At 35.8% G+C, this 12,273-nt stretch overlaps 1 non-coding gene across 1 annotated transcript; it reads right to left on the reverse strand.

The window, feature by feature from the left end:
- Window positions 1-10,718: 10,718 nt before the first annotated feature.
- LOC145609855 (small nucleolar RNA R71) lies at window positions 10,719-10,825 on the reverse strand. Its single transcript, XR_014106131.1, has one exon. It is a non-coding gene; the product is annotated as a small nucleolar RNA R71 (small nucleolar RNA).
- Between the last annotated feature and the right edge of the window lie 1,448 nt (window positions 10,826-12,273).

The raw sequence follows: 12,273 nt of genomic DNA on the forward strand, positions 1-12,273 counted from the left end.
ACGGGGCTGGGGTTCGAGATGGTTGATCTCTCGGTGGTCAGATTTGGGAATGAAGAGATGGTTGTCGTGGCTGAAGGGAGGAGGGGGTGGCGGGCTAGGCTGAGCTGATTTTTGTTTTTTTTTTTTAATTTTTTTTTTAAAATTAAGCCAATCATGTTCTGACATGTGGCAATTAAAAAACCAAAAAAAAAAGTTTACCATTTTAGCAGGTAACCGGTTTTTGGGACTGCTGGAGGAAAACTGACTTAATAGTTGGGATTATTGTAGAATAAACTGTAGTTGGGATTATTGTAAGTAAATCGCCCATAATTGGGATTATTAAAGTGTATTTTTCCTTTTTTATTTCCTATTTTTTGTCCTTTGTAATTCAAGTTTGGAAAAAATTATTCTCAATAAATAAACAAATTAATATGAGTGTGAACAACAATTGATAAAAAATATATAAATGATTTTTTTTTTCTTTTCAAAAACCTTCATTTTGTGATTAATTATTTTTGGGTTTTTCTAAGTTATACCCCTAAGGTAGTTGAGTTTCTAAGGTATACCCATGTTTTTTCAAGTTTTTAAGCTGTGCCCTTCAGCTTCTTATCAATACTAAAATGTACCCTTATTAGTATTTAAAAGTTAATTGAGAGTGTAATTTCGTGGCTTCAGTTTTCGTTATTAGGGTTGTTGTAGTTATGATTTATTTCTCGTATCCTTTCCTTACCTTTTATCATCTTTTTATTAAATTTATAGTTAACTTTAGGTGACGTAGAAGTCCTAAGGAAGGTACCATTCATTAATGGTAGTGAGTTGAGGGGCACAACTTAGAAATTTGAAAAAGCATGGGTATACCTTAAAAACTCGACTACCTTAGGGGCATAGCTTAGAAATACCCATTATTTTATAATCTGTTATTGATTTTTTTTTTTTTATTCTAATTAAATCCTGCACCGTACGACTGTACAAGTACTAATCTAATACAAAATATATCCTAAACCTAGGATGAGAGTATTGTATGGAAAAAACATATTGCACTTACCGTACCCCTCCAATTCTTCAAAATAACATTGCACATACACCTCCAATTCTTCAAAGAAAGAAAGAAAGGAGAGTAAAAAAAAAAAAATCAAAAATCAAAATTCACATTGCACATTGCACATTGCACATTGCACATTTTCTTGTTAAAAAAAAGGGGAAAAAAAAATCACACACGAACAAAAAAAGGAAAAAAAAAAAAAAATAAAGATTACAGGTATGAAATTTAGTAATTTACCCTTTTAGTTTATGATTTGTTGTAATAAATAAAGTTTAGCTACAGTAAAGTATATTGGGGAAACAATATGTACCCAGACCGTGATTACTACAAAAGTCGCCTGTTCTTGGGAACCTTTACACCAAGGCTTTTGAACAGATCGTTAAACCGTTGAGCCTCCTCGTCGGCCCTCTTTTTCAGCTGTCGAGCCTGCTCGTCGGTCTCCTTCTGCAACCGTTGAGCCTCCTCTATGCTTATGTTTCTGAATAAACTCGCCAATGGTCCACCAAGCCCTGCTCCGTAATCAAGCACGTAAACATTAGCCAAATCATCTTGTCTGACGGGAAAGGCGGCCGAGAAGGAAAAGACCATGATTAACAAAACCATAACCATCTTGGCTATCAACCCTAAACAATTGCTAAGCTTTCTCATTTTAGGCTCCAACTAGATGGATACATGCAGTTGACTCTATGTCTCGATTGGTTAGATCAATAACCCTCCCATATATATGGATTAAGTCGTACGCGGTTTTATATTTTAATAAGAGAATGTGGGAGGGCACTTCTTATTAAATAATAAGTTAAGAAATGTGAAATATTTTTATCAACTTATTAGCTAGTCCTGTTTGGTAAAAGTAGCGGTAGCGGGTAGCTGTTAAGGTAGCGAGTAACGGTCGATTAGTAGTGGGTAGAGGTTAGTTGTCAAAGTAACGGTTGATAGTATGAATGTTTGGCAAAAGTAGCGGTTGCAATACCAAAATATATCAAAATTCATATAAACATTATTTTAAAATTAATAAAAATTTGTCAAACGCTACCCGCTACTTCTAAACGCTACTATTTTTAACGTTTGAGAAAAGCTACCTAAACGCTACATCTATCGCTAACCGCTATTAAAATCTCTACCTTGTCAAACACTCTCAAAGTTTTTCTAGTAATATTTTGACTGGTCAAAACGCTAACCGCTACTTCAAACACTACCACCAACCAGGGCCAAAGTCAAACCAAGCACATTGTTAGAAATAGAAAGATAGAAAAATAATTAATACTCCCTCTGTTTCACTGAAAATTCTACAATGTCATATATATTCAAGCTATATATTCAACCATATATATGTACATGAGAATTAGAGTGTTGGAGGTATTACTAACAGTTTGTGAGTATGTCGTTCACTTTCTTGACTCATTTTCCTTCTTTTTTATTTCTATTATTAGCTTCAACAAAAATACACCATAATTTGCTAATGTGGTAAAATCTTATTAGCTTGTATTTAGTATTATTATTTTCAATTTGAATTATTTTTTATGTTTATAATGTATTAAAATTGTATTTATTCATGTAATCTTTTTAATACATGTATTTTTTTTTTGAGAATTACAAAATTATAAAAACCTATTTTTATAATATTCATGAATTTATGAATTTATAATTATATTAAAAATCAAAAAAGTTAAAAGTGTTCATCATTGTTCATTTTGTTCACCATTGTTCATCAATCATGGTATAGATTATCCTAATTCCCAAAATCAATGTTGGTTGTTGATAAATTCGTAAATCCAGACTAAAATCATCATCGAGGTGTTCCGATACAGGATGTGTCTTGTAATCTTATTCAGTGATCTGTGTCGTTCGCAGATAGAAGACTTTTACCATTTGTTTAGGAATTGCTATATTTTTAGAACAATTGGATCCAATATCATAGTGAGTTGTTATTTGCCACAATAAAATTACTTAAACTATAGTATTAAAAGACTTTCATGGCCCTTATAATTATGAAAATTACATAATAATCCAACCATAACTAACTACTCACTTTGTCCCACATTAACCATACTCAAGCCTTAGCTCCACCATGACCATCGGCTCCACCACCCATACCACCACTCACCTTGACTGTCCACCACCACGACTCCACTTTAACAACAAACTTGACCGATTTCACAACGATTGACCACCAACATTGTACTTTTCGTCCAAAAAAATGAGTCGAGGACGGTCTGCGTTCGATACGTCTGCGTTCATATCGAAGGCACTTAGGCCCCGTTCTTTAGAGCTGCTTTGCTCTGCAGAAATCTGCTCTACTTTGCTCTGCTCTGCCTTGCTCTGCTGAAATCTGCTCTGCTCTGCTTCAATCTGCTCTGCTCTGCTCTGCCCTGCTCTGCTCTGCTTAAAATTAATACTTAATATTGAATTATTTTAATAATAATGTATATTTAATACGAAGTAATAATAATAAATAATTAATACTTAATGATAATAATAATTAATATTTAATAATAATAATAAATAAATAATATTTAATAATTAATATTTAATAATAATATATAATTAATATTTAATAATAACAATAATAATAAATATTTAATAATAATAATAATAATATTAAAAATTAATATTTATAATAATAATAATTAATATTTAATAATAATAATATTAATAATAATATAATTAATATTTAATAATATTAATATTAATAATAATAATAATAATAATTAATATTTAATAATAATAATAGTAGTAGTAATCATTAATATTTAGTAATATTATTATTTAATAATATTAATAGTAGTAGTAGTAGTAGTAGTAGTAGTAGTAGTAGTTGTAGAAATTAATATTTAATAATATTAATATTAATAATAATAATAATAATTAATATTTAGTAATAGTAATAGTAGTATTAATCATTAATATATATTTAGTAATATTATTATTTAATAATATTAATAGTAGTAGTAGTAGTAGTAGTAGTAGTAGTAGTAATGATAATAATAATAATAATAATAATAATGATAATAATAATAATAATAATAATAAAAAAATCTGCTCTGCTTTGCTATGCTCTGCTCTGCTTCAATCTGCTCTGCTCTGCTTCAATCTGCTCTGCTCTGCTTTGCTTTGCTCTGCCCAGAAGCTCAAAAGAACAGGACCTTAGTGGGAACGAGTGAATGACAAACCTTCGACGCCGTCGAGTTAGGTATATGTTGGGCTTTTTTTTTCAATTTCCATTGTACCTGGTCTAGTGGCCCACCGGGCATGTTCTGCTTCAATATCCAAGAATCATCATCAACTTGTCTTTGACGTTTATTAGTAAGTCATCTAGCCCTTGTACCTACCACTACACCTGATGTGTCATTAATATTATCATGCACACCACTTTGATCATAATTACCCTCAAACTTCTCCATCACCATCTCCTCAGACTCACTAGCTCGTCTGTCATAAGGAACAAATGCATCATCAGAAGCACCATGAACAACAACAGTCTTTCCTAATCGTGTAGCATCCCTTTCTCTCCTAACAGAGGCATCGATGTTTCGGGCTCAAGTGTGTCGTGGCCTCGAGCCAGTCAACATATCATTCGCCGCAATCGATTTTCAACCTTGTCGCTATTTAATATAATAATAAAATTTCAGATTATTATATTCATAATTCTAAAAAAATTATTATTATTTCAATTAATTTAACTAAAAATTTTACTATTAAACAATATACCATTGAAAACATTTTTGTAAAACAACATAATCCTAAATATTTACAAATTAAAAGCCAATGTCAAGATAAAATTTACTACTACGTAATTAGTAACCACAATTATATTTGCAAATAACATAACAGTAATTGCATATTAATGAAAAAATTTGCACCAAAAAAAATATTAATGAAAAAATTAAATTTACAACTAACTAACATTACATTTATTAATTATTATTAACAAGTTATTACTATTACTAAATAAAAATTTTATTACTTATTATATATTAAACAAAATTAAATTCAAATCAATTTTTTTTTTTACGAAAAAAAAAAGATCACCATAAGTCCATAATTCAAATTATATTGCTAATTACATATTAACCAAGAATTTAAATTAATTTACTAATGCAAATTCGAAATTTTTTTTAAAAATAAATTACAACCGTAATTAGAAATTTAAATTCAAAATTTTAAAAAAAACCATAGTCGCATGCAATATGCGACTCCACCACGGTGTAGTCACATTTACACTGTGGTTGTGTCGGGACCTATGTGGGTCGGGTTCGGGTTGGGTCATGCTTGAGTCGGGTTACGTCGGGTAATACATCTTTTCGGCTTCATGTCGGGTTTAGGTCAGGTCAATAAAAGGTTGGGTTACATTCGGGTCGGGTGAAAAACAATTCGGGTTAAATTCGGGTTTTTACGGTTTTAAATGAGTTAGGGTCATGTTCGGGTTCGAGTCTGGTTCGGTTCAAGTCAATTATTTTCGGGTTATAATCAGGTCGGCTCATTATCGGGTTTGAGTTGGGTTCGGTTCAAGTCAATAATTTGCGGGTCATAATCAAGTCGGGTCATTTCCAAGTCGGGTCATTATCGGGTTTGAGTCGGGTTCTATTCAAGTCAATAATTTGCGGGTTATAATTAAGTCGGGTCGGGTTCGGTTCAAGTCAAAAACTTGCGAGTTATAATCGGGTCATTTCCAAGTCGGATCATTCTTGGGTTCAAGTCGGGTTTAGTTAATAATTTGCGGGTTACAATCAAGTTGGGTCATTTAAAATTTTCTGGTCATTCTCGAGTTCAAATTGGCAAATCAATAATTTGCGGGTTATAATCATGTCGGGTCATTTCCAAGTCGGTCTCGGGTGTGGTTCAAGTAAAAAAATTTCGAGTTATAATTAGATCGGTCCTTTTCAAGTCTTTTTATTCTCGGGTTATAATAATCAAGTCGGGTCATGTTCGAATTCGGGTATCAAATATTGGATTAATATGGGTTTAAGTTTGATATCAGGTCGGGTCATATTGGGTCCAGTTACATTTTTTTAATTTTTTTAAATTTATTTAAAACTCCAAATTAAGTTACGTAATTTAAATCATTTTCTAACAAAATATTAAATAGACAAGTGATTAATAAAATTTAAATTCCCTTAAAAATAATAATAATAATAATAATAATAAAAAGATAAGTCAAGTAAGATGAGAAAGACCTGCTATTGTCTGGGTCCCCTGTATTTTTTATTTTTTTGTTTAATTTTTTTTTTTGGCTGCTTTCCATTTCAGTTTTTCTTTTACAAGGATTATGTAAGAGATAATTCAAGTAAGATGAGAAAAGCCACTTTTGTTTTATAATTGGAATCCATGTTAATAAATTGAAAAAAGCCTGAAACTCAATACTCAATACGGAGTACTTTTTTTATCCTTAAAATTCCTAAATCCTAAAATTCGGGTTAGTAATAGGTCGAGTTTAAATTCGGTTCGGGTCAATAACAAGTCGGGTTGAATTTGGGCCGGGTCAAAAACAAGTCGGGTTGATTTCGGGTCGGGTTTGTAACAGGTCGGGTATAAATTCGAGTCGGGTTAGGAACGGGTCGGGTTAAACTCGGGTCGGGTTAGTAACAGGCACTACTAGAAAATAGCTGAATTCCGACGGACTGCTTCCGACGGACCCAATATTCCGTCGGAAATATCGAATTTTTTGACGGATTTTAATTCCGTCGGATATTTCCGACGAATTTTAAAAATTCGTCGGAAATCCGTCGGAAATTTCCGACGGAATAAAAATCCGTCGTAATATATGGGCTTTCCGACGGATATTTCCGTTGGAAATTACTTTTTCCGACGGATTTTTAGTCCGTCGGAAATTTCCAACGGAATTTCCGTCGGGATTTTTTTTTTTTTTTAAAAAAAAAACAACCCTAGAAACCCTAAACACTCCTCCTTTTTTCCGCCTCTTCTCTTCTCCTCCTTATCTTTCCTCTTCTCTTTTCCGCCTCTTCTCTTCTCCTCCTTATCTTTCCTCTTCTCTTCTCCTTCTCTCTCTTCTCCTTCTCTCTCTTCTTTCACTCTGAATCTCACTCCTCCGTTCTCCTTCTCTATCACTCCTCTGAATCTTACTCCTTCTCTTTCGATTCTGAATCTCACTCGCGTTCTCCTTCTCTATCTCGAATCTGTTCTACTTTCCCCTCAAATTCCCACCATAGTCGCCAACGAACACAAACCAACAACATCAACAAAGAACAACGAACAACACCAACATCAACACCGCCATCGCCGGCATCAACATCAACAAGAAATAATATTCATCTTTTTCGCCCTTACTCTCTCTCTTCCTGCGTAAAACAAAGGTTTTTGGGTCAAATTCGACCATGAAAACTCTAGATCTAGAGTTTTTATGGTCGAATTTGGCCTCTTAAACCCAATTTCGAGGTTATATGTGGTCTAATTTAGGTATGTATTTCGTTTTTTTCAATTTTGATGTTATTTGTTGTTTTATCGGATTTTTTTTACAATTTATGGTGGTGGGTGGTGGCTCATGGCTGTTGGAGATCGTGTTTGGGGGCTTGGGGGTGGATTTTAATTTTTTTTCTTTTTTTTTGTTAATTTCTGATTTGTGATGATTTTCGGTGGTGGCGGTGGTGATTTATGTGGGTGGTGGGGTGGTAGATCTGGTTAGGTAGGTGGTTGTGGCGGTGGTGGTTGTAGATGGGTAGTCTGATTAGGTAGGTGGTTGTGGCGGTGGTGGTTGTAGATCTGGTTATGGTGTGGGATGGTGATACGGTGGATGGGGTTGGGTGTGGGTGTGGTGAGGGTTTGGCTTGTTGTGTGAGGTAGGGATAGGTGGTGTGGGGTGACGGCTTGCGGCGGTGGTACGGGGTGGCTGTGCGTTTTTTTTTTTTTGTTTTTTTTAAAAGCATTTTCCGACGGAAATTCCGTAGGAAATTCACGACGGATTTTTCCGGCACCGGAATTACCACCGTCGACGGAAAATTTCGTCGGAAATCCGTCGGAAAAGTGTTTCCGACGGAATTTCCGACGAAAAAGGCACCTTTTTCCTACAAAGCGTTTTCCGACAACCAGTTCCGACGGAAATTCCGTCGGAAACGTGTTTTCCGACGGATTTCAGGGTTGTTCCGACGGAATTTTTCCGTCGGAAATGGCCTGTTTTCTAGTAGTGAGGTCGGGTTGAATTCGGGTTTTACCCAGTTAAATCGGGTTTGGGTCATTCTCGGGTTCGAGTCGGTTCAGGTCAATAATTTACCGGTCACATTCGGGTCGGGTCCAATCTAGGTCGGTTCATGGTCGGGTTCGGGTCTCAAATACTCGGGTCAACTCAGGTCTAGGGTTGGTTTCAGGTCGGGTTAGGTCGGGTTCGGGTCAGTATTTTTTTCGGGGTCAGACGGGTTAGGGTTAGGGTCGAGTTAGGGTCGTATTTCGGGTTGGGTCAACTTTTAACAGCTTTATATGCGACTGCACCGTGGCTTAGTCGTATGCTATATGCGACTATGCCGCGGTATAATCGCATATAACATGCGACTATGCAAACAACGTGAAAATTATATAAAAAAAAACTTACCGTTGAATTGGCCGACGATTTCCTCGCGTTTCTGATGTGTTCATTTCATATATATATTTATCCCCGTCCCTTGGTCGTAATTAGTAGTGTTTTTGGCTCCTACGAGCCACTTTTATTACTAATTTGTGTTTTCCAGTGATTTGGTAGTTTTGCTTGAGTTTTGTAGGAATCTGCGTACTTGGAGCATTTTCCCGGGTTTTTCGAGGAGCATCTACAAGTGTTGGAAGACCGCGACCCAGTTCAATAGCCCAAGACCGATTGGAGATATCAAATCGGTGATTAAGGGCTCGAGTATGAAGATCCAAGGAGGAAACTCGGATTGGGCCGAGGAAAAGAGGCCCAATCGAGGTTTTGGTGGCCCAAGAGAAGCTGCCCGGACCAGGTGCTCCGCCCGAAGGCGCGCCCGGGCGGGCGGGGCGAGGCAACAGTCCGCCCGGAGACGCGCCTGGACGGGCGCGAGAAACCTATAGAGAAGAAAAAAGGCGGGCCCGGTCGGGCGACCCCTTGCCAGACCGGGCGCGTGTAGTTATTAGGGGATTAGTGATTTCCGTTCAGTTTTGTTTTAGCGAATAATTCTTGCTTAGTATTAATGTAATTTTATTAGGCAAGATTAGACTTCTTCATTATTACTTACTCTAATTTTTATTCTCTTCCTTCTCTCTACTTAACTTTCTCTCTCTAGACTTTTATTTTCTTTCTTGTTCCTCAACTCTATTGTAATTCCGCCGTCTTGGTACGATTTCTCTCTTAATTAATCTCAGTATTTTATTCATTCTATTTTCCTTCATGTCTTGTTTAATTATTATGTTTTGCTTAGTTTTAATTATGTCTGAGTAGTTTTCTCTCTAGGGTTTACGGGGATCTAATAAATAATATGAAGGGGTAATTTTATGATTGTTAATTATTAATGCTTAATTGATTTCCTATTGATTGTTTAAATGCTATGCAATTAGATTTGGCCAGGTTTAATTGTATGAGTTTAGCAATATTGATTCGAGATTCGAGAGATGAGAATGATGTTTAGGATTAGTTTCAATAGGCAGATTAATTTATAAATGGTTAGGTCGAGATTCGAGAGATGAGATTTAATACCGGTAAATTAATTCTGTGATTGTAATACGTAGCAAAAGCCCTTTATGACCTGATTAATTGATGCATTGATGATTGACTATTATGTTTTACCCTGGAATATTGTTTATTAGTGAACCTATGCCCTAGGCCTTTTAATATTTGATTTCTTCCTAACTATTCTCTTTACTCATAATCTTCGTAGTATAGTTATTAATCACAACAAATATTGGTTACTCTAATAATTTAGACTATATTAATTAATTAGGAGTAGAAAGACTTGTTTCCCTGTGGATTCGACCCTACTTCCCTATCTGCTTAAGCTAATGGACTTAGGTAATTATTTTTGATTAGGTGATACGACTTTAGCTTGTCAAAATTTGGCGCCGTTGCCGGGGAAACGATTTTATTTTTATTTCTAATTGTTTTTTGTAGTTTAGATTATTTTTCCCTTTTGCCTCAAAGGACATTAGTTCTTTGAGGTAGTTCTAATATCTGTGTTTTTAGTTCTTTGTTTATGCCCAGGTGTTCCAGATCAGGTTACATTCCTTTCGATCCTGAGATCGAACGCTCGTTTCATAGACAGAAGAATTTTTATAGGCAGATCCTAGCAGGTTCTGGGAGTAATAATATTACTAGAAATCCATTACCTACTTCTAGTGATTCAAAGCATTCTTCTGATTCAGAACTAGAGATGGGTACACCACCACCACCTCCACCTCGCAAGCTTAGCGATTATTCGCAACCATCGCTGACGGATTTTCCACATCTTTCTCCTACGCCCGATCTCGAGGGAGTCCAGTTCGAGATCAAGCCCCAGTTCATAACGATGATAGAAAGAAAGCAATTCAGTGGAGCAAAGGGTGAAGATCCTAATCTTCACATTGCAGATTTCTGTCAATACTGCAATACTATTAGGCAGAATGGGGTAATGCAGGATCAAATCAGGGAGATTTTTTTCCTTTTTCTTTATGTGGAAAAGCTAAATTATGGTTTAATGGTTTGAATAGAGCTGCACTTGGTATTACTAACTGGGAGACTCTTGCGTTGAATTTTTATAATAAATATTACCCTGTAAAGAAAACAGTTGTATTGAGAAGCACTATCCAGAATTTTGCCCAAGAGACAGATGAAGCATTATATGAAGCTTGGGAAAGATTCAAGGATCTGCAGAGGGAGTGTCCCCACCACAATTTGGCAAAGTGGCAGTTGATTCAAGCTTTTTACAATGGTTTAGGAAATGCATCTAGGACAATTTTAGACTCCGCAGCTAGCGGTAGATTTATGAATTTAAATGTTGATGATGCATGTCAGGTTATTGAAGATATGGCAATCCATAATTCCCAATATGGGAATGCTAGGCTAACAAGGGCAAACATCATGTTGATTCAGTAACTTTATTGCAATCCCAGCTTACTTTTATTTGTCAGAAACTAGATAACCTTACTACTAACAATCCTAATTCTGTTGCTAATGTTTCTGCTGTTTCTAATAATGCTAATGATGCTTTCTGTGAAAATTGTGGAAGTGTAGGTCATTATGAACAAGATTGCAGGAGTTCAATGGAGCAAGTTAATGCTTTTCAAACCTACAAGCAAAATAACCCATACTCCAATTCCTACGATCCTGGCTACCAGAACCATCCCTACCTATCTTACCGTAGCACTAATGTTCAAAATCCTCCACCCCCACAACAACCACAACAAGCACCCCCTCCACAGCAGAAATATTACCACCCTCATGCTAACCAGAAACCCCCATCACAACCCCCTACTACATCTTCTGACCCTGCTTTATCAGAAATTAGGGCAATGCTGACCAGTATGCAAAAACATATGGAGAGTAGAGACCAACAGATTGACTCTATTATAGCCCATAATAAAGTCATGGACACCCAAATAGCACAATTGTCCTCTACCCTTCAATCTCGTCAGCAGGGAGCTTTACCAGCGCAGGGAATTCAACCTACGGATCATGCTAATGCAATCACCCTAAGGAGTGGTTCACACTACGATGGGCCCCAGATGCCCAAAGAGGATGAACTTGAATTCACTAATATTGCTAATCCTGATTCCGTTGTACCAATTTCCCCTGCAGGGCTGCAGGGTAAAATTCCTGATGCTAATATTTTTGATGATTCATTGCAGGGTACAACCTCAGGGAAGGATGCACCCCAGGGGAAGAGTAGGGAAGCACCACCAGTTATCAAATTACCATTCCCTAATCGCCAACTAAAAACTAAGTTGGACAAGCAGTTTGGTAAGTTTCTGAAGGTTGTTAAAAATTTGCAGGTAACGGTTCCTTTTACTGAACTTATTACACAGGTTCCTTCATATGCTAAATTTATGAAAGATATTTTGACTAGGAAGAGGGCCTTTAATGAGGTAGAAACTGTAGCTTTTACTGAGGAGTGTAGTGCATTGTTACAAAATAAATCTCCCCCTAAATTAAAGGATCCTGGTAGTTTTTCTATCCCTTGTCGTATTGGTAATGTCTTCATAGATAAAGCATTATGTGATTTGGGTGCTTCTGTTAGTGTAATGCCATCGTCTATCTGTTCTAAATTGAATATGGGTGAATTAAAAATTACTAATATTACTTTGCAAATGGCAGACCGTTCTGTTAAATATCCCCTAGGTATTTT

Source organism: Chenopodium album, chromosome 23, assembly GCF_948465745.1.
Source record: "Chenopodium album chromosome 23, dcCheAlbu1.1, whole genome shotgun sequence".
NCBI lineage: Eukaryota > Viridiplantae > Streptophyta > Magnoliopsida > Caryophyllales > Amaranthaceae > Chenopodium > Chenopodium album.